This window comes from Nerophis ophidion, linkage group LG26 (assembly GCF_033978795.1).
Source record: "Nerophis ophidion isolate RoL-2023_Sa linkage group LG26, RoL_Noph_v1.0, whole genome shotgun sequence".
NCBI lineage: Eukaryota > Metazoa > Chordata > Actinopteri > Syngnathiformes > Syngnathidae > Nerophis > Nerophis ophidion.
The window spans coordinates 30,809,915-30,834,876 of record NC_084636.1 but is presented as its reverse complement, the minus strand read 5'-3'; the positions used below and the strand labels follow the sequence as shown (position 1 = coordinate 30,834,876).

The 24,962-nt window shown below is 38.8% G+C and overlaps 1 protein-coding gene across 1 annotated transcript in view; it reads right to left on the bottom strand.

The window, feature by feature from the left end:
- Window positions 1-24,962, bottom strand: part of atp10a (ATPase phospholipid transporting 10A) — a 193,140-nt gene that overhangs the window by 95,358 nt on the left and 72,820 nt on the right.

Genomic DNA, 24,962 nt, shown 5'->3' with positions numbered 1-24,962 from the left:
CATCAAAAGTCATCTCAGAAAACTATTTCTTTATGCAAGAAACAATCTCTCTGGCTCTCAGTGAAGGCAAACGCCTCACACCTCTCTCCCTAATCGCTCCTAGTTTTGCTTCTTTGTCTCGTCTCAACTTTATCAGTCTCTTTATGCCATCAAAAGTCATCTCAGAAAACTATTTCTTTATGCAAGAACCAAACTCTTTGGCTCTCAGCGAAAGCAAACGTCTTAACCCCCTCTTCCTAATCACTCCTACTTTTGCTTCTTTGTCTCGTCTCAACTTTCTCAAAATCTCTTTTTGCCATCAAAAGTCATCTCAGAAAACTATTTCTTTATGCAAGAAACAAACTCTCTGGCTCTCAGTGAAGGCAAACGCCTCACACCCCTCTCCCTAATCGCTCCTAGTTTTGCTTCTTTGTCTCGTCTCAACTTTGTCAGTCTTTTTATGCCATCAAAAGTCATCTCAGAAAACTATTTCTTTATGCAAGAAACAAACTCTCTGGCTCTCAGTGAAGGCAAACGCCTCACACCCCTCTCCCTTATCGCTCCTAGATTTGCTTCTTTGTCTCGTCTCAACTTTGTCAGTCTCTTTATGCCATCAAAAGTCATCTCAGAAAATTATTTCTTTATGCAAGAAACAAACTCTCTGGCTCTCAGTGAAGGCAAACGCCTCACACCCCTCTCCCTAATAGCTCCTACTTTTGCTTCTTTGTCTCGTCTCAACTTTGTCAGTCTCTTTATGCCATCAAAAGTCATCTCAGAAAACTATTTCTTTATGCAAGAAACAAACTCTCTGGCTCTCAGTGAAGGCAAACGCCTCACACCCCTCTCCCTAATCGCTCCTAGTTTTGCTTCTTTGTCTCGTCTCAACTTTGTCAGTCTCTTTATGCCATCAAAAGTCATCTCAGAAAACTATTTCTTTATGCAAGAAACAAACTCTCTGGCTCTCAGTGAAGGCAAACGCCTCACACCCCTCTCCCTAATCGCTCCTAGTTTTGCTTCTTTGTTTCGTCTCAACTTTGTCAGTCTCTTTATGCCATCAAAAGTCATCTCAGAAAACTATTTCTCTATGCAAGAAACAAACTCTCTGGCTCTCAGTGAAGGCAAACGCCTCACACCCCTCTCCCTAATCGCTCCTAGTTTTGCTTCTTTGTTTCGTCTCAACTTTGTCAGTCTCTTTATGCCATCAAAAGTCATCTCAGAAAACTATTTCTCTATGCAAGAAACAAACTCTCTGGCTCTCAGTGAAGGCAAACGCCTCACACCCCTCTCCCTAATCGCTCCTAGTTTTGCTTCTTTGTCTCGTCTCAACTTTGTCAGTCTCTTTATGCTATCAAAAGTCATCTCAGAAAACTATTTCTTTATGCAAGAAACAAACTCTCTGGCTCTCAGTGAAGGCAAACGCCTCACACCCCTCTCCCTAATCGAGCCTAGTTTTGCTTCTTTGTCTCGTCTCAACTTTGTCAGTCTCTTTATGCCATCAAAAGTCATTTCAGAAAACATACATTTTTTATGCAATAAACAAATCTCTCTGGCACTCAACAAGGGCAAACGCCTTACCCCCCCTCTCCCTAATCGTTCCTACTTCTGCTTCTTTGTCTCGTCTTAACTTTCTCGGAGTCTCTTTTTGCACTGCTCCGCTAAATCCAAACGATAGAATTGATCAACTGCCCTCTCAAAGAAATTGACAAGACCTTCTCGATGAAAAGCTCGGGCTCAGGGGAAGCTGCCCGTCCTGACAGAACTTTTGGACTCTTGGGAGAAGTGGAGGGTCATGTGCCTGGTGATTCTTTTCGACGAGGAAACGCTGATTATCGGTCCTGCTAGACACCGACCTCTATTTAATAATACAACTTTAACATTTGCCAACCAAATAATAAAACAAGGTGACTCTGTAAAAAATCTGGGTATTATCTTCGACCCAACTCTCTCCTTTGAGTCACACATTAAAAGCGTTACTAAAACGGCCTTCTTTCATCGCCGTAATATCGCTAAAATTCGCTCCATTTTGTCCACTAAAGACGCTGAGATCATTATCCATGCGTTTGTTACGTCTCGTCTCGATTACTGTAACGTATTATTTTCGGGTCTCCCCATGTCTAGCATTAAAAGATTACAGTTGGTACAAAATGCGGCTGCTAGACTTTTGACAAGAACAAGAAAGTTTGATCACATTACGCCTGTACTGGCTCACCTGCACTGGCTTCCTGTGCACTTAAGATGTGACTTTAAGGTTTTACTACTTACGTATAAAATACTACACGGTCTAGCTCCAGCCTATCTTGCCGATTGTATTGTACCATATGTCCCGGCAAGAAATCTGCCTTCAAAAGACTCCGGCTTATTAGTGATTCCTAGAGCCCAAAAAAAGTCTGCGGGCTATAGAGCGTTTTCCGTTCGGGCTCCAGTACTCTGGGATGCCCTCCCGGTAACAGTTCGAGATGCTACCTCAGTAGAAGCATTTAAGTCTCACCTTAAAACTCATCATCTGTATACTCTAGCCTTTAAATAGACCTCCTTTTTAGACCACTTGATCTGCCGCTTCTTTTCTTTCTCCTATGTCCCCCCCTCTCTTGTGGAGGGGGTCCGGTCCGATGACCATGGATGAAGTACTGGCTGTCCAGAGTCGAGACCCAGGATGGACCGCTCGTCGGGACCCAGGATGGACCGCTCGCCTGTATTGGTTGGGGACATCTCTACGCTGCTGATCCGCTTGAGATGGTTTCCTGTGGACGGGACTCTCGCTGCTGTCTTGGATCCGCTTGAACTGAACTCTCGCGGCTGTGTTGGAGCCACTATGGATTGAACTTTCACAGTATCATGTTAGACCCGCTCGACATCCATTGCTTTCGGTCCCCTAGAGGGGGGGGGGGGTTGCCCACATCTGAGGTCATCTCCAAGGTTTCTCATGGTCAGCATTGTCACTGGCGTCCCACTGGATGTGAATTCTCCCTGCCCACTGGGTGTGAGTTTTCCTTGCCCTTTTGTGGGTTCTTCCGAGGATGTTGTAGTCGTAATGATTTGTGCAGTCCTTTGAGACATTTATGATTTGGGGCTATATAAATAAACATTGATTGATTGATTGAACAGCTATACAGGTCACACTGAGGGTGGCCGTATAAACAACTTTAACACAAATATGCGCCACACTGTGAACACACACCAAACAAGAAAGACAAACACATTTAGGGAGAACATCCGCACCGTAACACAAGAAAAACACAACAGAACAAATACCTAGAAGCCCTACAATATACACCCCCCCCCCGCTACCTCCGCCCCGCACCTCAACCCCACCCACCTCAACCTCCTCACGCTTTCTCAGGGAGAGCATAAATCCCAAATTCCAAGCTGCTATTTTGAGGCATCTTAAAAAAAATCATGCACTTTGTGACGTCAATAATAATTTTGGCAGTGAAATGTTTGCATTTTTTTCCATAACTTGAGTTGATTTATGTTGGAAAACCTTGTTACATGGTTTAAAGCATCCAGCGGGGCATCGCAACAAAATTAGGCTTAATAATGTGTTAATTCCACAACTGTATATATCGGTATCGGTTGATATCAGAATCGGTAATTAAGAGTTGGACAACATCGGAATATTGGCAAAAAATCCATTATCGGACATCTGTAGTTCTCATAGCATTCGAAACAGACATTATTCATCCTCTGCTTAAAAGACCTAACCTCGACTCTAACCTCTTTCTGAACTACTGACCGCTAGTGCACCTATTGTTTATCTCTAAAATCTTTTTTAAAAAAAACCTCCAAAATAATCTCCTTTATTTTGAGGTGGGTATCATTAGAGGAACAGTCATGACTTTTTAATGGGACAAAACAGACCCGCTTCCTATGAAACTCATTAAGAAACTGTTTGCAATATTAGGACCATCAGTGCTAAATATTGTCAACGTATCACTTTCCTCTGTTACTGTTCCCATAACATTTAATACAGACATTATTCATCCTTTGCTTAAAAGACCTAACCTCGACTCTAACCTCTTTCTGAACTACTGACCGGTAGTGCACCTATTGTTTATCTCTAAAATCGTTTTTTTTTTTTTTTAACTCCAAAATAATCTCCTTTATTTTGAGGAGGGTATCATTAGAGGAACTGTCATGACTTGTTAATGGGACAAAACAGACCCGCTTCCTATGAAACTCATTAAGAAGCTGTTTGCAATATTAGGGCCATCAGCGCTAAATATTGTTAACGTATCACTTTCCTCTGTTACTGTTCCCATAACATTTAATACAAACATTATTCATCCTTTGCTTAAAAGACCTAACCTCGACTCCAACCTCTTTCTGAACTACTGACCGGTAGTGCACCTATTGTTTATCTCTAAAATCTTAGAAAAAAAAAATCCCTCCAAAATAATCTCCCTTATTTTGAGGAGGGTATCATTAGAGGAACTGTCATGACTTGTTAATGGGACAAAACAGACAATGTCTATGCCACCCATTTCTTGTGAAACTCATTAAGAAGCTGTTTGCAATATTAGGACCATCAGTGCTAAATATTGTTAACGTATCACTTTCCTCTGTTACTGTTCCCATAACATTTAATACAGACATTATTCATCCTTTGCTTAAAAGACCTAACCTCGACTCTAACCTCTTTCTGAACTACTGACCGGTAGTGCACCTATTGTTTATCTCTAAAATCTTTTTTTTTAAAAACTCCAAAATAATCTCCTTTATTTTGAGGAGGGTATCATTAGAGGAACTGTCATGACTTGTTAATGGGACAAAACAGACCCGCTTCCTATGAAACTCATTAAGAAGCTGTTTGCAATATTAGGACCATCAGCGCTAAATATTGTTAACGTATCACTTTCCTCAAGCACTGTTCCGACAGCATTTCAAAACAGACATTATTCATTCTCTGCTTAAAAGACCCAACCTTGACTCTGACCTCTTTTTGAACTACTGACCAGCGTTGCACCTCCTGTTTATCTCTAAAATCTTAGAAAAAAAAATCCCTCCAAAATAATCTCCCTTATTTTGAGGAGGTATCATTAGAGGAACTGTCATGACTTGTTAATGGGACAAAACAGACAATGTCTATGCCACCTGCTTTCTGTGAAACTCATGAAGAAGCTGTTTGCAATATTAGGACCATCAGTGCTAAATATTGTTAACGTATCACTTTCCTCTGTTACTGTTCCCATAACATTTAATACAGACATTATTCATCCTTTGCTTAAAAGACCTAACCTCGACTCTAACCTCTTTCTGAACTACTGACCGGTAGCGCACCTATTGTTTATCTCCAAAATTATATTTTTTTAAAAACTCCAAAATAATCTCCTTTATTTTGAGGAGGGTATCATTAGAGGAACTGTCATGACTTGTTAATGGGACAAAACAGACAATGTCTATGCCACCCGTTTCCTGTGAAACTCATTAAGAAGCTGTTTGCAATATTAGAACCATCAGCGCTAAATATTATTGATGTATCACTTTCCTATGGTACTGTTCCCACAGCATTTAAAACAGACATTTTTCATCCTGTGCTTCAAATACCTTACCTCAACTCTGACCTCTTTCTGAACTACTGACCGGTGGCGCACCTCTCGTTCATCTCTAAAATCTTCCCCAAAATCCATCCATTTCCTACCGCTGATTCCCATTGAGGTCGCGGGGGGCGTTGGGGCCTATCTCAGCTACAAGGCGGTGTACACCCTGGACAAGTCGCCACCTCATCGCATCGCATCCCTCCAAAATAATCTCCCTCTTTTTGAGGAGGGTATCAGTAGAGAAACTCTCATGACTTGTGTGGTGTTTGGGTCTGTGGGATCCGTTTTCATTTTTAATTAAAAGAAAAATGATACAATTAATCAATTTGTCAAACTGAGACTCACTGACTTTGGCTCATTTTCTGTGAAGAACATTTATCAGAATACATATTTAATGACCACACACCATACACCCCCCCTACTACTTATTTCTGTTACATATAAGATGTCTGGGTCCACTGGACCCGGGGGCTAATAGAAGTGTGGAAATTGATGATCTGTGTACGACACGCACCCAACACACACACGCACGCTACAATCGGGCGCGCGCGCACACACACACACACACACACAGCAGGTCTAGACAGGAGGAGGACAGAGTGTAGGTACACAGAACATCAGAGGGTCAAAAGTGCGAGAAAATGAGAGCAGACAGTGTTGACAAACAGTGTTGCAACCTTGCGTGGGAACCGCGGGTGCAGAAACTGGCAGAGAAATTTTCTGTGCAACGTTTATATTGTTGTTACTCGATCAGCGTTTGTGGGTCTGATGGACCCGTTACATTTTGTGGTTTTTTGGGTCCATTGGACCCACAAACGCTGGCTGAGCAACAACAATATGAACATTACACAAGGGTTAATGGGACAAAACAGACATAATGTCTATGCCTTCCGCTTCCTGTGAAACTCCTTAAGAAGCTGTTTGCAATATTATCAACGCTAAATATTATAAACGTATCACTTTCCTCAAGTACTGTTCCCACAGCAATTAAAAACAGTGGTTATTCATTCGACTCTGACCTCTTTCTGAACTACTGACCAGTGTTGCACCTCTCGTTTATCTCTAAAATCTTTAAAAAAAACAATTCCTCCAAAATAATCTCCCTTATTTTGAGGAGAGTATGGTAAGAGGAACTTTCGCGACTCATTAATGGGACGAAACACAATGTGTAGGCCAGTGCTTTTCAATCTTTTTTGAGCCGAGGCACATTTTTTGCGTTGAAAAATGCGGAGGCACACCATCATTAAAAAACGAAACTCAGTTGACAGTATAAAGTAGTTGTCGCAATTGTTGCATATGAATTCAAACCATAACCAAGCATCAAGGGTGTGGGAAAAAAATCAATTTGAATTTTAATCGCGATTCTCACGTTGTGCGATTCAGAATCAAATCTCATTTTTAAAAAATCTATTTTTTTATTAAAACATTTTTTTTATCAATCCAACAAAACAATACACAACAATACCATAACGATGCAATCCAATTCCAAAACCAAACCTGACCCAGCAACACTCAGAACTGCAATAAAAAGAGCAATTGAGGAGACACAAACACGACACAGAACAAACCAAAAGTAGTGAAACAAAAATAAATATTATCAACAACAGTATCAATATTAGTTATAATTTCAGCATAGCAGTGATTAAAAATCCCTCATTGACATTATCATTAGACATTTATAAAAATAAAAAAAAAGTGTCACAGTGGCTTACATAAGCTTGACAACACACTATGTCCAATATTTTCACAGCGATAAAATAAGTCATATTTTTGGTTCGATTAATAGTTAAAACATATTTACATTGTTTCAATCAGTTGATAAAACATTGTCCTTTACAATAATAAAAGCTTTTTCTTAAAAATCTACTACTCTGCTTGCATGTCAGCAGACTGGGGTAGATCCTGCTGAAATCCTATGTATTGAATAAATACAGAATCCTTTTGAATCGGAAAAATATTGTTTTTGAATCGAGAATCACGTTGAACCGAAAAAAATCGATTTATAATCGAATCGCGACCCCAAGAATCGATATTGAATCGAATCGTGGGACACCCAAAGATTCGCAGCCCTACCAAGCATGCATCACTAGAGCTCTTGTCTCAAAAGTAGGTGTACTGTCAAAACCTGTGACTTATTTGGAGGTTTTTTTTGCTGTTTTCCTGTGTGTAGTGTTTTAGTTCTTGTCTTGCGCTCCTATTTTGGTGGCTTTTTCTCTTTTTTTTTTGGTATTTTCCTCTAGCCTTCCTTTGAGCGCTATTTCCCGCATCTACTTTGTTTTTATCCTTCTTCATGGGGACATTGTCGATTGTCATGTCATGTTCAGATGGACATTGTGGACGCTTATTCTTTGCTCCTCAGTAAGTCTTTGCTGTCGTCCAGCATTCTGTTTTTGTTCTGCTCAGCCTTCTCTAAGCTTCAATGCCTTTTTCTTAGGGGCACTCACCTTTTGTTTATTTTTGGTTTAAGCATTAGATACCCTTTTACCTGCACAGTGGTTGAAAAACACTAGTCTATGTTACTCGCTTCCTGTAAAACTCATTAAGAAGCTGTTTGCAATATTAGGACCCATCCATCCATCCATCCATCATCTTATCCGAGGTCGGGTCGCGGGGGCAGCAGCCTAAGCAGGGAAGCCCAGACTTCCCTATCTCCAGCCACTTAGTCCAGCTCTTCCCGGGGGATCCCGAGGCGTTCCCAGGCCAGCCGGGAGACATAGTCTTCCCAACGTGTCCTGGGTCTTCCCCGTGGCCTCCTACCAGCTGGACGTGCCCTAAACACATCCCTAGGGAGGCGTTCGGGTGGCATCCTGACCAGATGCCCGAACCACCTCATCTGGCTCCTCTCGATGTGAAGGAGCAGCGGCTTTACTTTGAGTTCCTCCCGGATGGCAGAGATTCTCACCCTATCTCTAAGGGAGAGACCTGGAAACTCATTTGGGCCGCTTGTACCCTTGATCTTATCCTTTCGGTCATGACCCAATGCTCATGACCATAGGTGAGGATGGGAACGTAGATCGACCGGTAAATTGAGAGCTTTGCCTTCCGGCTCAGCTCCTTCTTCACCACAACGGATCGATACAACGTCCGCATTACTGAAGACGCCGCACCGATCCGCCTGTCGATCTCACGATCCACTCTTCCCTCACTCGTGAACAAGACTCCTAGGTACTTGAACTCCTCCACTTGGGGCAGGGTCTCCTCCCCAACCCGGAGATGGCACTCCACCCAGAACCATGGACTCGGACTTGGAGGTGCTGATTCTCATTCCGGTCGCTTCACACTCGGCTGCGAACCGATCCAGCGAGAGCTCAAGATCCCGGCCAGATGAAGCCATCAGGACCACATCATCTGCAAAAAGCAGAGACCTAATCCCGTGGCCACCAAACCGGAACCCCTCAACGCCTTGACTGCGCCTAGAAATTCTGTCCATAAAAGTTATGAACAGAATCGGTGACAAAGGACAGCCTTGGCGGAGTACAACCCTCACTGGAAACGTGTCCGACTTACTGCCGGCAATGCGGACCAAGGTCTGGCACTGATCGTACAGGGAGCGGACCGCCACAATAAGACAGTCCGATATTAGGACCATCAGTGCTAAATATTAACGTATCACTTTCGTCAAGTACTGTACCCACAGCATTCAAAAAACAGTGGTTATTCATCCTCTGCTTAAAAGCCCTAACCTTGACTCTGACCTCTTTCTGAACTACCGACCGGTGTTGCACCTCTCATTTTTTCACCCTTTCAGTCGGGTTTCAGGGCAAATTATTCCACTGAGACAGCCCTCGCAAAAGTAACTTAATGATTTATCAACAAATCACATATCTGTATGTCAGAGCTTTGTTTTCTTGGTTTAGCTCCTATCTCAGTGAAAGGACGCCAAAAGACACACCCAAACCTCAAAATCAACCGCATGAGAGGTATGCTGCAAGTACAGAGGGAAAAACGTGGAAGTTAGCCAGGCTGAACAGTTGCCAAACTAAAGACATAAGCAGAGTTTTTAGGCAAAAGACGGAGGAATGAAAATTTAATTTTTAAAGAAATATTTTTCTTCTTTTTTGTAAAAATCGGGCGCCCTTAAATAGTGTAAAATTTTACGTCTTAATTCTTTAAAAACTGAGGTCCCTATGGGTACCTTTCACATTGGAATTGACATAGTACCAATTCTCGGTACCGTATTTTGGTACGTTTGTGTGTTTATGTAGTAGCAAATACATATTTTAAAAATATAGGTATAGGTGCAAGTCTGCATTCATTTCAATTAGTGTTCCTGCAGTTAGGAAGTAGTCTTTGCCATTAAGTTGAATGTGTGTCGGTTTGGTCGTTTGTAAGGTCATTTTGATAGTAGGCTAATATAGACACATGTCTTTAATATAACACTTATATAAGACTTCTAAAGTAATTTTGGTAGTAGGCTAATATAGACACTTACATCATGTGTTGTCTTCGTTATAACACTAATATAAGACTTCTAAAGTAATTTTGGTAGTAGGCTAATATAGACACTTACATCATGTGTTGTCTTCATTATAACACTAATATAAGACTTCTAAAGTCATTTTGATAGTAGACTAATATAGACACATCATGTGTTGTCTTCATTATAACACTAATATAAGACTTCTAAAGTAATTTTGGTAGTAGGCTAATATAGACACTTACATCATGTGTTGTCTTCAATATAACACTTATATAAGGCTTTTAAAGTCATTTTTTTAGTAGGCTAATATAGACACTTACATCATGTGTTGTCTTCAATATAACACTTATATAAGGCTTTTAAAGTCATTTTTTTAGTAGGCTAATATAGACACTTACATCATGTGTTGTCTTCAATATAACACTTATATAAGGCTTTTAAAGTCATTTTTTTAGTAGGCTAATATAACTAATATAGACACGTACATCATGTGTTGCCTTCATTGTAACACTTTTAAAGTCATTTTGATAGTGATATAGACACTTACATTATGTGTTGTCTTCATTATAACACTTATTGTATATAAGATTTCTAAAGTCATTTTGATAGTAGGCTAATATAGCTAATATAGACACTTGTATAATTGTTAGAATGAAGACAACATATGATGTAAGAGTTTTAAAGTCATTTTGATAGTAGGCTAATATAGGTAATATAGACACATATCATTATAACACTTACATAAGACTTTTAAAGTAATTTTGATAGTAGGCTAATATAACTAATATAGACACTTACATCATGTGTTGTCTTCATTATAACACTAATATAAGACTTCTAAAGTAATTTTGATAGTAGGCTAATATAGACACTTACCTCATGTGTTGTCTTCATCATAACACTTATATAAGACTTCTAAAGTCATTTTGATAGTAGGCTAATATAGACACTTGTATAATTGTTATAATGAAGACAACATATGATGTAAGAGTTTTAAAGTCATTTTGATAGTAGGCTAATATAGGTAATATAGACACATATCATTATAACACTTACATAAGACTTTTAAAGTAATTTTGATAGTAGACTAATATAGACACTTACATCATGTGTTGTCTTCATTATAACACTTATATAAGACTTCTAAAGTAATTTTGGTAGTAGGCTAATATAGACACTTACATCATGTGTTGTCTTCAATATAACACTTATATAAGACTTCTTAAAGTATTTTTGATACTAGGCTAATATAACTAATATAGACACGTACATCATATGTTGCCTTCATTGTAACACTTTTATACGACTTTTAAAGTCATTTTGATAGTGATATACACACTTACATTATGTGTTGTCTTCATTATAACACTTATTGTATATAAGACTTCTAAAGTCATTTTGATAGTAGGCTAATATAGCTAATATAGACACTTGTATAATTGTTATAATGAAGACAACATATGATGTAAGAGTTTTAAAGTAATTTTGATAGTAGGCTAATATAGATAATATAGACACATATCATTATAACACTTACATAAGACTTTTAAAGTAATTTTGATAGTAGGCTAATATGACTAATATAGACACTTACATCATGTGTTGTCTTTATTATAACACTTACATACGACTTTTAAAATCATTTTGATAGTAGGCTAATATAGACACTTACCTCATGTGTTGTCTTCATCATAACACTAATATAAGACTTCTAAAGTCATTTTGATAGTAGGCTAATATAGCTAATATAGACACTTATATTACTGTCATTATGAAGACAGACATGATGTAAGTGTCTATATTAGCCTATTATCAAAATGACATTAGAAGTCTAATTTAATTGTTGTAATGAAGACAACACATGATGTAAGACTTCTAAAGTAATTTTGTCATTATAACAATTAAATTAGACTTTTAAAGTAATTTTGATAGTAGGCTTCCATAGCTAATATAGACACTTACGTCATTATAAGACTAAATAAGGTGTTTAATTTTTTTGTGTCTCCAGACAGATTATTTTCTAGTATTTGTGCTCCAATTTGGCTCTTTCAACAATATGTATTGCAAATCCCTGCCCTAGGTCGACCTGGGAGTAAGTATTTGGATCATTTATTCTGCTTCAAACCTCATTTCTCTGGAGGTGAAGCAACCTTCTTGCGTAGTACAATAGTGGAGCCAAGTGACTCACCAGCGGCCTCCTGGCATCGAGCATTATCACACTCGCACATCTCAAACGTTATAAATCAGTCACCGAGCCTCAAGGGCAGCCTGGCAAAACAATAACAACAAAAGCAAACAAAAGTCTGCCACTTTTATTTCCTCCGTGGCGGAATAGCAAGAAGCTTAGAGCACGGTAAGAGAGTTGCCCTTTTTACAATCTTCCAACAGTTGTGCACGCCAAAGCAACAGGTGAAGTCCACGTGAAGGCCGAAGAAAGCCATTTCCGGAAAAGGCACTATAAAAAGGTGTGGAGGAGGGCGTGGCCTGCGGGCCTGCAGCGGAACAGGGTGTGCCAGGACCGGCCTCGAAGTCAACGACGGCTGCGTAGATGGCCCAGCTGGGCCTTATTATCTAATCACCTGTCGCTGACTTCGAGGCCGGTCCTGACACACCCCGATCTTGACTGCACAGTAAGACGGTAACGTTGAGACGTCACACTGTTGGAAACCAAGTGGCTTTTGTTTTAAAAACAGGAGTTCAGAACACCCAGAGAGCAACTAACTGAATAATCAATCAATCAATCAATGTTTACTTATATAGCCCTAAATCACTAGTGTCTCAAAGGGCTGCACAAACCACTACGACATCCTCGGTAGGCCCACATAAGGGCAAGGAAAACTCACACCCAGTGGGACGTCGGTGACAATGATGACTATGAGAACCTTGGAGAGGAGGAAAGCAATGGATGTCGAGCGGGTCTAACATGATACTGTGAAAGTTCAATCCATAATGGATCCAACACAGTCGCGAGAGTCCAGTCCAAAGTGGATCCAACACAGCAGCGAGAGTCCCGTTCACAGCGGAGCCAGCAGGAAACCATCCCAAGCGGAGGCGGATCAGCAGCGCAGAGATGTGCCCAGGCGATACACAGGCGAGCAGTACATGGCCACCGGATCGGACCGGACCCCCTCCACAAGTGAGAGTGGGACATTGGAGAAAAATAATAATGTCCACCATTTTTTTTTTTTAATAATATTTTGATATTTTTTGACCAACTGTCATCAAAAATTTAAGATTTTCAAAATTTAGACAAGTCAAATGCATCTTTGGTTCGTGTTTCAGTAAATATCTACAACATCCTTTTATGGTTTATCTTATAAGGGAACCAAACCTTTCGCCTGTCACAATCCTGATGTTGTTTTCTTTTTTTCATGCATTCTAAATGTGTAAAATATGGCAAGTACCTGGCAAGGACTTGGAGAAGGCATTCGACCGTGTCCCTCGGGAAGTCCTCAGAGAGTATGGGGTATCGGACTGTCTTATTGTGGCGGTCCGCTCCCTGTACGATCAGTGCCAGAGCTTGGTCCGCATTGCCGGCAGTAAGTCGAACACATTTCCAGTGAGGGTTGGACTCCGCCAAGGCTGTCCTTTGTCACCGATTCTGTTCATAACTTTTATGGACAGTATTTCTAGGCGCAGTCAAGGCGTTGGTTGAGGGGTTCCGGTTTGGTGACCGCAGGATTATCAATCAATCAATCAATGTTTATTTATATAGCCCCAAATCACAAATGTCTCAAAGGACTGCACAAATCATTACGACTACAACATCCTCGGAAGAACCCACAAAAGGGCAAGGAAAACTCACACCCAGTGGGCAGGGAGAATTCACATCCAGTGGGACGCCAGTGACAATGCTGACTATGAGAAACCTTGGAGAGGACCTCAGATGTGGGCAACCCCCCCCCGCCCCCCCCTCTAGGGGACCGAAAGCAATGGATGTCGAGCGGGTCTAACATGATACTGTGAAAGTTCAATCCATAGTGGCTCCAACACAGCCGCGAGAGTTCCGTTCAAGCGGATGCAAGACAGCAGCGAGAGTCCCGTCCACAGGAAACCATCTCAAGCGGAGGCGGCTCAGCAGCGTAGAGATGTCCCCAACCGATACAGGCAAGCGGTCCATCCTGGGTCCCGACGAGCGGTCCATCCTGGGTCTCGACTCTGGACAGCCTGTACTTCATCCATGGTCATCGGACCGGACCCCCTCCACAAGGGAGGGGGGGACATAGGAGAAAGAAAAGAAGCGGCAGATCAACTGGTCTAAAAAGTTAGGTCTGATGTGGTCCTGATGGCTTCATCTGACCGGGATCTTCAGCTCTCACTGGATCAGTTTGCAGCAGAGTGTGAAGCGACCGGAATGAGAATCAGCACCTCCAAGTCCGAGTCCATGGTTCTCGCCCGGAAAAGGGTGGAGTGCCATCTCCGGGTTGGGGAGGTGACCCTGCCCCAAGTGGAGGAGTTCAAGTACCTAGGAGTCTTGTTCACGAGTGTGGGAAGAGTGGATCGTGAGATCGACAGGCGGATCGGTGCGGCGTCTTCAGTAATGCGGACGTTGTACCGAACCGTTGTGGTGAAGAAGGAGCTGAGCCGGAAGGCAAAGCTCTCAATTTACCGGTCGATCTACGTTCCCATCCTCACCTATGGTCATGAGCTTTGGGTCATGACCGAAAGGATAAGATCATGGGTACAAGCGGCCCAAATGAGTTTCCAGGTCTCTCCCTTAGAGATAGGGTGAGAAGCTCTGCCATCCGGGAGGAACTCAAAGTAAAGCCGCTGCTCCTCCACATCGAGAGGAGCCAGATGAGGTGGTTCGGGCATCTGGTCAGGATGCCACCCGAACGCCTCCCTAGGGAGGTGTTTAGGGCACGTCCAACCGGTAGAACCAGGACACGTTGGGAAGACCCAGGACACGTTGGGAAGACTATGTCTCCCGGCTGGCCTGGCAACGCCTCGGGATCCCCCGGGAAGAGCTAGACGAAGTGGCTGGGGAAAGGGAAGTCTGGGTTTCCCTGCTTAGGCTGTTGCCCCCGCGACCCGACCTCGGATAAGCGGAAGAAGATGGATGGATGGCAAGTACCAGGTGGCTGACAATGCAGCTAAATTCCCTGTTCCGTCATTCAATCAGATAACAGGACAGAGGTGGATGGACTTGAAGACGACAGAAAAAAATAACTTGTGTAAACATGTTGACAAATAGGAGATGATTAAACAAGTAGAGAGGAGCGAGGCAGCAGCTCACACATTGTCATACTTTCTGTAACATCCACTAAGAAATTACGTCAGCCAGCTTAAAACACGTATCACCGTAAATTCCAGACTAAGACGCTACTTTGTTCCTAGATATTAAACCCAGTGCGAAAAATGTATGGATTCTTTATATTTTCTCCCGCTAATGCCCATAATGTTTGGAGTTCAATAGTTTGCATTGAACCCAAGCATAGGGCAGAAATTTTTTTTTTGGTTTGTTATCAGAAATAAGCGCCCATAGCGTCTGTACTCGTACGCAGTTTTCAATCATCACTCCAAGCAACGGTTGTAAGTTTTGCAATATAACTAAAACAATTCGACATACTAAACAGTCCCAGGTGTGATGTCCATAGGAGTGTTGTCATGCATATTTGTACATGTAATGAAGCTTGCATTGTTAGCATTATCTAATATGCTAATGCGTTTACAAGTGGCATTCTTTCAGTCCGACAAATTTCTCAGTAAATTCGCCCAAACTTCACCATGGAGTTTATTCAGTCTGTTTAGCCGAATGGAGAGCGAGCTTAAAATCCCACTCTCTTAAAGTGTTATCCAATCCAATCCAATCCACTTTATTTATATAGCACATTTAAACAACAATAACGTTTCCAAAGTGCTGCACAGCCATGTTAAAAACAATTGTAAAAATAAATAAATAAATAATAATAAAATGAAAAAAAAATTGAAAAAAAAATATATATATACATATTATGCTCCACCAATGACTGAATAAAAAAAAAAAGTCTTAATTCTTCTTTTTTTTCTTCGTTTTACTTTTACCACTTAAGTCACTTAATAAACGTCAGATCTATCTGTCGATTATAGGTTTTAACTATGATTTTCTTTGTTTTATGCTCTTTTCGTCAATATTTTACACAAAAGTGTAATATTTGATGTGAAGTAATTGGAGCCTTGACTAGGTCAATAACTCATAAAAACTTTGATTTTGATTTATTATAATTTTTTGACTAATGACAGTTTAAAAAAATTAATGAATCCCACTCTTAAAAGTGTTAAAAATAAGTCACTTTTACCACTTAAGTCTCTAGATCAGGGGTGCCCATTACGTCGATCGCGAGCTACCAGTCGACCGCGGGGGGTGTGTCAGTCGATCTCCAGCCAGGCTTTTAAAAAATATAGACCTAAAAATTAGTGATCATCAATCTTCACCAAGACGTCACTTAAATGACATTCACGGTACCGGAGGGTCTTGTGAGATGACGCTGGCTGCTGCAAGATCATTATTATGAAAATATGACCGAGAGGAAGGCGAGAAACACTTTTTATTTCAACAGACTCTCGCGCCGTACCTTCCGTCAAAACTCTAAAGGCCGACTGCACATTTCCTATCTTCACAATAAAAGCCCTGCTTCATGCTGCCTGCGCTAACTAAATACAGAGTCTCGGAAAACTGGCGTGCACAAGCGATCCCTCAGAAAGCTGGCGTGCACATCACTTGTGCACGCCAGCTTTCCGAGACTCTTATTTTGTTAGCGCAGGCAGCATGAAGCAGGGCTTTTATTGTGAAGATAGGAAATGTGCAGTCGGCCTTTAGAGTTTTGACGGAAGGGACGGCGCGAAAGTCTGTTGGAATAAAAAGTGTTTCTCGCCTTCCTCTCTGTCATTTTTTCATAATAATGAACTGGCAGCAGCCAGCATCATCTCACAAGACCCTCGGGTGCCGTGAATGTCAATCAAGCAAGCTACGGAATTTGCCGCCAATGTTTTTCTTGTAAAGTGTACGGAAGCTGGATGAATTAGATGCCAAAAACCAACCACTTTCATGTGGTATTGTACAGAAAGGACAACTTTTTTTCTCCTCCATTTGAAAATGTGGGCGTTATCATCATTACTGTCTGATTCCAATCAATGCAAGTCATCAGAATCAGGTAATACACCAACTTATATTCTTGTCTTTGTGAAAGAAAGACATCTATATGTGTTACACATGCTTGTATTATCATTAAACACATTTAACTTGTTTACAAAAATGTCTCTTTCATAAATAAATAAATATAAATGATATATATAAATGAGGTAGATCCCCTCGAGTTGGTCAACTGAAAAGTAGCTCGCCTGCAGAAAAAGTGTGGGCACCCCTGCTCTAGATCAACTTCAGATTTATAGGTTGATTATAAGATTTACCTATGATTTAGTTTGTTTTATGCCCTTTTTGTCAAAGAAAACTTTGTTTTGGCAAACACACAAAATACGCAATATTTTGCACAACAAATGTTTCACAGAGGAATATTTGATGTCAGAAATCAGAATCAGAAATACTTTATTAATCCCTGAGGGGAAATTAAACATTTTTTGTGAAGTAATTGAAGCCTTGAATAGATCAATATTTCATAACATTGTTTTTGTTTCACGTTATTTATTTTTTTTTTTACTAATTACAGTTAAAAAAAATATAAAATCCCATTCTTAAAAGTGTGAAAAATAAGTCTTCATTTTTTTATTAATTTTTTTAACTTAGGTCACTAAATCAACTTCAGCTCTATTTGTCGCTTATAAAATATTAAATATGATTTTGTTTGTTTTATGCCCTTTTTGTCAAAGAAAACTTTGATTTTTATGGCAAACACAAAACATGCAATATTTTACACACGTATAATATTTGATCCGAAGTAATTTGAGCTTAGAATATGTCAACAATTCATAACATTGATTTTAATTCATTACTACTTAGGGAATAAGCGGTTGAAAAATGGATGGATGGATGGACTACTTTTTGTCTGATGACAGTTAAACAAATAAAATCACACTCTAAAAGTGTTAAAAATAAGTCTTATTTTATTTTTATTTTTTACTTTTACCACTTAAGTCACTAGATTAATTTCACCTCTAGTTTTAACTATGATTTTGTCTGTTTTGTGCTCTTTTTGGAAAATACAATTTTATGGCAAACACACAAAATATGCAGTATTTTACACAAAAGTGTAATATACTATGTGAAGTAATTGGAGCTTTGAATAGATCAATAATTCAAAACAACATTGATTTAATTCATTATTATTTTTTTATTTAAAAAAAAAAAAAAGTCCCACTCTTAAAAGTGTTAAATATAAGTCACTTTTACCACTTGAGTCACTAAATCAACTTCAGATCTATCCGTCAATTATAGGTTTTTGTTTGTTTTATGCCCTTTTTGTCAAAGAAAACTTTGATTTTTACAGCAAACACACAAAATATGCAATATTTTACACAAAAAATTACTAGTGACAGTTAAAAAAATAAAATAAAAATCCCACTCTTAAAAGTGTTAAAAATAAGTTAGTTTTCAATTTTTGGTTTTGTTTTACCACTTAAGTCACTAGATTAACTTCAGCTCTATCCGTCAATTATAAGTTTTAACTATGATTTTGTCTGTTTTGTGCTCTTTTTGGAAAATACAATTTTACAGCAAACACACAAAATATGCAATATTTTACACAAAAAAATTACTAGTGACAGTTAAAAAAATAAAGTAAAAATCTCACTCTTAAAAGTGTTAAAAATAAGTTAGTTTTCAATTTTTGGTTTTGTTTTACCACTTAAGTCACTAGATTAACTTCAGCTCTATCCGTCGATTATAAGTTTTAACTATGATTTTGTCTGTTTTCTGCTCATTTTGGAAAATACAATTTTATGGCAAACACACAAAATATGCAGTATTTTACACAAAAGTGTAATATACTATGTGAAGTAATTGGAGCTTTGAATAGATCAATAATTCAAAACAACATTGATTTAATTCATTATTATTTTTTTATTTAAAAAAAAAAAAAAGTCCCACTCTTAAAAGTGTTAAATATAAGTCACTTTTACCACTTGAGTCACTAAATCAACTTCAGATCTATCCGTCAATTATAGGTTTTTGTTTGTTTTATGCCCTTTTTGTCAAAGAAAACTTTGATTTTTACAGCAAACACACAAAATATGCAATATTTTACACAAAAAATTACTAGTGACAGTTAAAAAAATAAAATAAAAATCCCACTCTTAAAAGTGTTAAAAATAAGTTAGTTTTCAATTTTTGGTTTTGTTTTACCACTTAAGTCACTAGATTAACTTCAGCTCTATCCGTCAATTATAAGTTTTAACTATGATTTTGTCTGTTTTGTGCTCTTTTTGGAAAATACAATTTTACAGCAAACACACAAAATATGCAATATTTTACACAAAAAAATTACTAGTGACAGTTAAAAAAATAAAGTAAAAATCTCACTCTTAAAAGTGTTAAAAATAAGTTAGTTTTCAATTTTTGGTTTTGTTTTACCACTTAAGTCACTAGATTAACTTCAGCTCTATCCGTCGATTATAAGTTTTAACTATGATTTTGTCTGTTTTGTGCTCTTTTTGGAAAATACAATTTTACAGCAAACACACAAAATATGCAATATTTTACACAAAAAAATTACTAGTGAGTTAAAAAAATAAAATAAAAATCTCACTCTTAAAAGTGTTAAAAATAAGTTAGTTTTCAATTTTTGGTTTTGTTTTACCACTTAAGTCACTAGATTAACTTCAGCTCTATCCGTCGATTATAAGTTTTAACTATAACTTTGTCTGTTTTGTGCTCTTTTTGGAAAATACAATTTTAGGGCAAACACACAAAATATGCAGTATTTTACACAAAAGTGTAATATACTATGTGAAGTAATTGGAGCTTTGAATAGATCAATAATTCAAAACAACATTGATTTAATTCATTATTATTTTTTTATTTAAAAAAAAAAAAAGTCCCACTCTTAAAAGTGTTAAATATAAGTCACTTTTACCACTTGAGTCACTAAATCAACTTCAGATCTATCTGTCAATTATAAGTTTTTGTTTGTTTTATGCCCTTTTTGTCAAAGAAAACTTTGATTTTTACAGCAAACACACAAAATATGCAATATTTTACACAAAAAAATTACTGGTGACAGTTAAAAAAATTTAATAAAAATCCCACTCTTAAAAGTGTTAAAAATAAGTTAGTTTTCAATTTTTGGTTTTGTTTTACCACTTAAGTCACTAGATTAACTTCAGCTCTATCCGTCGATTATAAGTTTTAACTATGACTTTGTCTGTTTTGTGCTCTTTTAGGAAAATACAATTTTAGGGCAAACACACAAAATATGCAATATTTTACACAAAAAAATTACTAGTGACAGTTAAAAAAATAAAATAAAAATCTCACTCTTAAAAGTGTTAAAAATAAGTTAGTTTTCAATTTTTGGTTTTGTTTTACCACTTAAGTCACTAGATTAACTTCACCTCTATCCGTCAATTATAAGTTTTAACTATGATTTTGTCTGTTTTGTGCTCTTTTTGGAAAATACAATTTTATGGCAAACACACAAAATATGCAGTATTTTACACAAAAGTGTAATATACTATGTGAAGTAATTGGAGCTTTGAATAGATCAATAGTTCAAAACAACATTCATTATTATTTTTTTATTAAAAAAAAAAAAAAGTCCCACTCTTAAAAGTGTTAAATATAAGTCACTTTTACCACTTGAGTCACTAGATCAAACCTCAGATCTATCTGTCAATTCTAAGTTTTTGTTTGTTTTATGCCCTTTTTGTCAAAGAAAACACAGCAAACACACAAAATATGCAATATTTTACACCAAAAATTACTAGTGACAGTTAAAAAAATAAAATAAAAATCCCACTCTTAAAAGTGTTAAAAATAAGTTAGTTTTCAATTTTTGGTTTTGTTTTACCACTTAAGTCACTAGATTTACTTCAGCTCTATCTGTCGCTTATAAGTTTTAAATATGATTGTGTTTGTTTTATGCCCTTTCTGGCAAGTACAACACACAAAATATGCAATATTACACAAAAGTATAATATTTGATGTGAACTAAATGGAGCTTTGAATATGTCAATAATTCATAACATTGATTTTGATTCATCACAATTTTTTTTTACGAGGGACAGTCAAATAAAAACACACTCTAAAAGTGTTAAAAATAAGTATTAATTTATTTTATTTATTTACTTTTACCACTTAAGTCACTAGATCAACTTCAGATCTATCCGTCGATTATGCGGTTTAACTAGGATTTTGTCAGTTGTGTGCTCTTTTTGCCAAATAAAACTTTGATTTTTATGGCAAACACAGAAAATATGCAATATTTTACACAAATGTGTAATATTTGATGTGAAGTAATTGGAGCTCTGAATAGGTTAATAATTCATAACAACATTGATTTTGATTCATTATTATTTTTTGACTAATGACCGTTAAAACAATAATAAATTCCCACTCTTAAAAGTATTAGAAATAGGTCACTTTTACCACTTAAGTGAGTAGATCAACTTCAGATCTATCCGTCGATTATGCGGTTTAACTATGATTTTGTTTGTTTGTTTTATATCCTTTTTGTCACAGAAAAGATGAGCTTTGTTGATGTTATTGACTTGTGTGGTACTGCATAACTGCAAGCTAATCTATGCTAACATGCTTTCTAAGCTCGCTTTATGTACATATTGCATCATTATGCCTCGTTTGTAAGTATATTTGAGCTAATTTAATTTCCTTTACTTATGTCCTCTGTGTGTTTACTTTATATTTGCATGTCTCATGACACACTATCTGTATGTAATATTAGCTGCATATATGGTAGTTGTTTGTGCGCCATGTTGTTCCAGACCACAGCAAACATTACCACGTTTTTTTCCAGACAACAGCGATTGTTACTATTTTGTTGCAGACAACAGCAAACGTTACCATATTGTTCCAGACCACAGCAGACGTTACCACGTTGTTCCAGACCACAGCGATTGTTATAATTTTGTTCCAGACGACAGCAAATGTGACCACGTTGTTCCAGACCACAGCGATTGTTATCATTTTGTTCCAGACGACAGCAAATGTGACCATATTGTTCCAGACCACAGCAGACGTTACCACGTTGTTCCAGACCACAGCGATTGTTGTCATTTTGTCCCAGACGACACAGCAAATGTGACCACGTTGTTCCAGACCACAGCGATTGTTATCATTTTGCTCCAGACGACAGCAAATGTGACCATGTTGTTCCAGACCACGGCGATTGTTATTAATTTGTTCCAGACTACAGCAAACGTTACCGCGTTGTCCTAGACCACAGTGATTGTTACTATTTTGTTCAAGACTACAGCAAACTTTACCATGTTGTTCCAGACCACAGCGATCATTACTACTTTGTTCCAGACTACAGCAAACGTTACCATGTTGTTCCAGAGCACAGCAAACGTTACCATGTTGTTCCAGGCCACAGCTATTGTTACTTTTATGTTGCAGACTACAGCAAACGTTACCAAGTTGTTCCAGACCACAGCGATTTTTACTATTTTGTTCCAGACTACAGCAAACATTACCATATTGTTCCAGACCACAGCAAACGTTACCATGTGGTTCCAGACCACAGCAAACGTCACCATGTTGTTCCCGACCACAGCTATCGTTACCATTTTGTTCCAGATTACAGCAAACGTTGCTATGTTGTTCCAGACCACAGCAAACATTACCACGTTTTTCCAGACCACAGCGATTGTTACTATTTTGTTGCAGACTACAGCAAACGTTACCATATTGTTCCAGACCACAGCAGACGTTACCACGTTGTTCCAGACCACAGCGATTGTTATCATTTTGTTCCAGACGACAGCAAATGTGATCATGTTGTTCAAGATCACAGCGATTGTTATTAATTTGTTCCAGACTACAGCAAACGTTACCGCGTTGTCCTAGACCACAGTGATTGTTACTATTTTGTTCCGGACTACAGCAAACTTTACCATGTTGTTCCAGACCACAGCGATCATTACTAGTTTGTTCCAGACTACAGCAAACGTTACCATGTTGTTCCAGAGCACAGCAAACGTTACCATGTTGTTCCAGACCACAGCTATTGTTACTTTTATGTTGCAGACTACAGCAAACGTTACCAAGTTGTTCCAGACCACAGCGATTTTTACTATTTTGTTCCAGACTACAGCAAACGTTACCATGTTGTTCCAGACCACAGCAAATGACACCATGTTGTTCCCGACCACAGCTATCGTTACCATTTTCTTCCAGATTACAGCAAACGTTGCTATGTTGTTCCAGACCACAGCAAACATTACCAAGTTTTTCCAGACCACAGCGATTGTTACTATTTTGTTGCAGACTACAGCAAACGTTACCATATTGTTCCAGACCACAGCAGACGTTACCAAGTTGTTCCAGACCACAGCGATTGTTATCATTTTGTCCCAGGCGACAGCAAATGTGACCACGTTGTTCCAGACCACAGCGATTGTTATCATTTTGCTCCAGACGACAGCAAATGTGACCATGTTGTTCCAGACCACAGCGATTGTTATTAATTTGTTCCAGACTACAGCAAACGTTACCGCGTTGTCCTAGACCACAGTGATTGTTACTATTTTGTTCCGGACTACAGCAAACTTTACCATGTTGTTCCAGACCACAGCGATCATTACTACTTTGTTCCAGACTACAGCAAACGTTACCATGTTTTTCCAGAGCACAGCAAATGTTACCATGTTGTTCCAGACCACAACTATTGTTACTTTTATGTTGCAGACTACAGCAAACGTTACCAAGTTGTTCCAGACCACAGCGATTTTTACTATTTTGTTCCAGACTACAGCAAACATTACCATATTGTTCCAGACCACAGCAAACGTTACCATGTTGTTCCAGACCACAGCAAACGTCACCATGTTGTTCCCGACCACAGCTATCGTTACCATTTTGTTCCAGATTACAGCAAACGTTGCTATGTTGTTCCAGACCACAGCAAACATTACCACGTTTTTCCAGACCACAGCGATTGTTACTATTTTGTTGCAGACTACAGCGAACGTTACCATATTGTTCCAGACCACAGGAGACGTTACCAAGTTGTTCCAGACCACAGCGATTGTTATCATTTTGTTCCAGACGACAGCAAATGTGACCACGTTGTTCCAGACCACAGTGATTGTTATCATTTTGTTCCAGACGACAGCAAATGTGACCATGTTGTTCCAGACCACAGCGATTGTTATCAATTTGTTCCAGACTACAGCAAACGTTACCGCGTTGTCCTAGACAACAGCGATCATTACTACTTTGTTCCAGACTACAGCAAACGTTACCATGTTGTTCCAGAGCACAGCAAATGTTACCTTGTTGTTCCAGACCACAGCGATTTTTACTATTTTGTTCCAGACTACAGCAAACATTACCATATTGTTCCAGACCACAGCAAACGTTACCATGTTGTTCCAGACCACAGCATACGTCACCATGTTGTTCCCGACCACAGCTATCGTTACCATTTTGTTCCAGATTACAGCAAACGTTGCTATGTTGTTACGGACCACAGCGATCATTACCATTTTGTTCCAGACTACAGCAAACATTACCATATTGTTCCAGACCACAGCAAATGTTACCCAGCTTGCAAAATTGCAATAAATCCATTAGAAGAAGACAGCCTGTTGTTTCCTTTAACTTGGACACACACTTCTATATCTTTGGCCATTTGGCGCAGTGGTAGAGTGGCCGTGCGCAACCCGAAGGTCCCTGGTTCAATCCCCACCTAGTACCAACCTGGTCACCTCCGTTGTGTCCTGAGCAAGACACTTCACCCTTGCTCCTGATGGGTGCTGGTTAGCGCCTTGCATGGCAACTCCCTCCATCAGTGTGTGAATGTGTGTGTGAATGGGTAAATGTGGAAGTAGTGTCAAAGCGCTTTGAGTACCTTGAAGGTAGAAAAGCGCTATACAAGTACGACCCATTTAAGAGAGTCAAATTACCAGGAGTTATC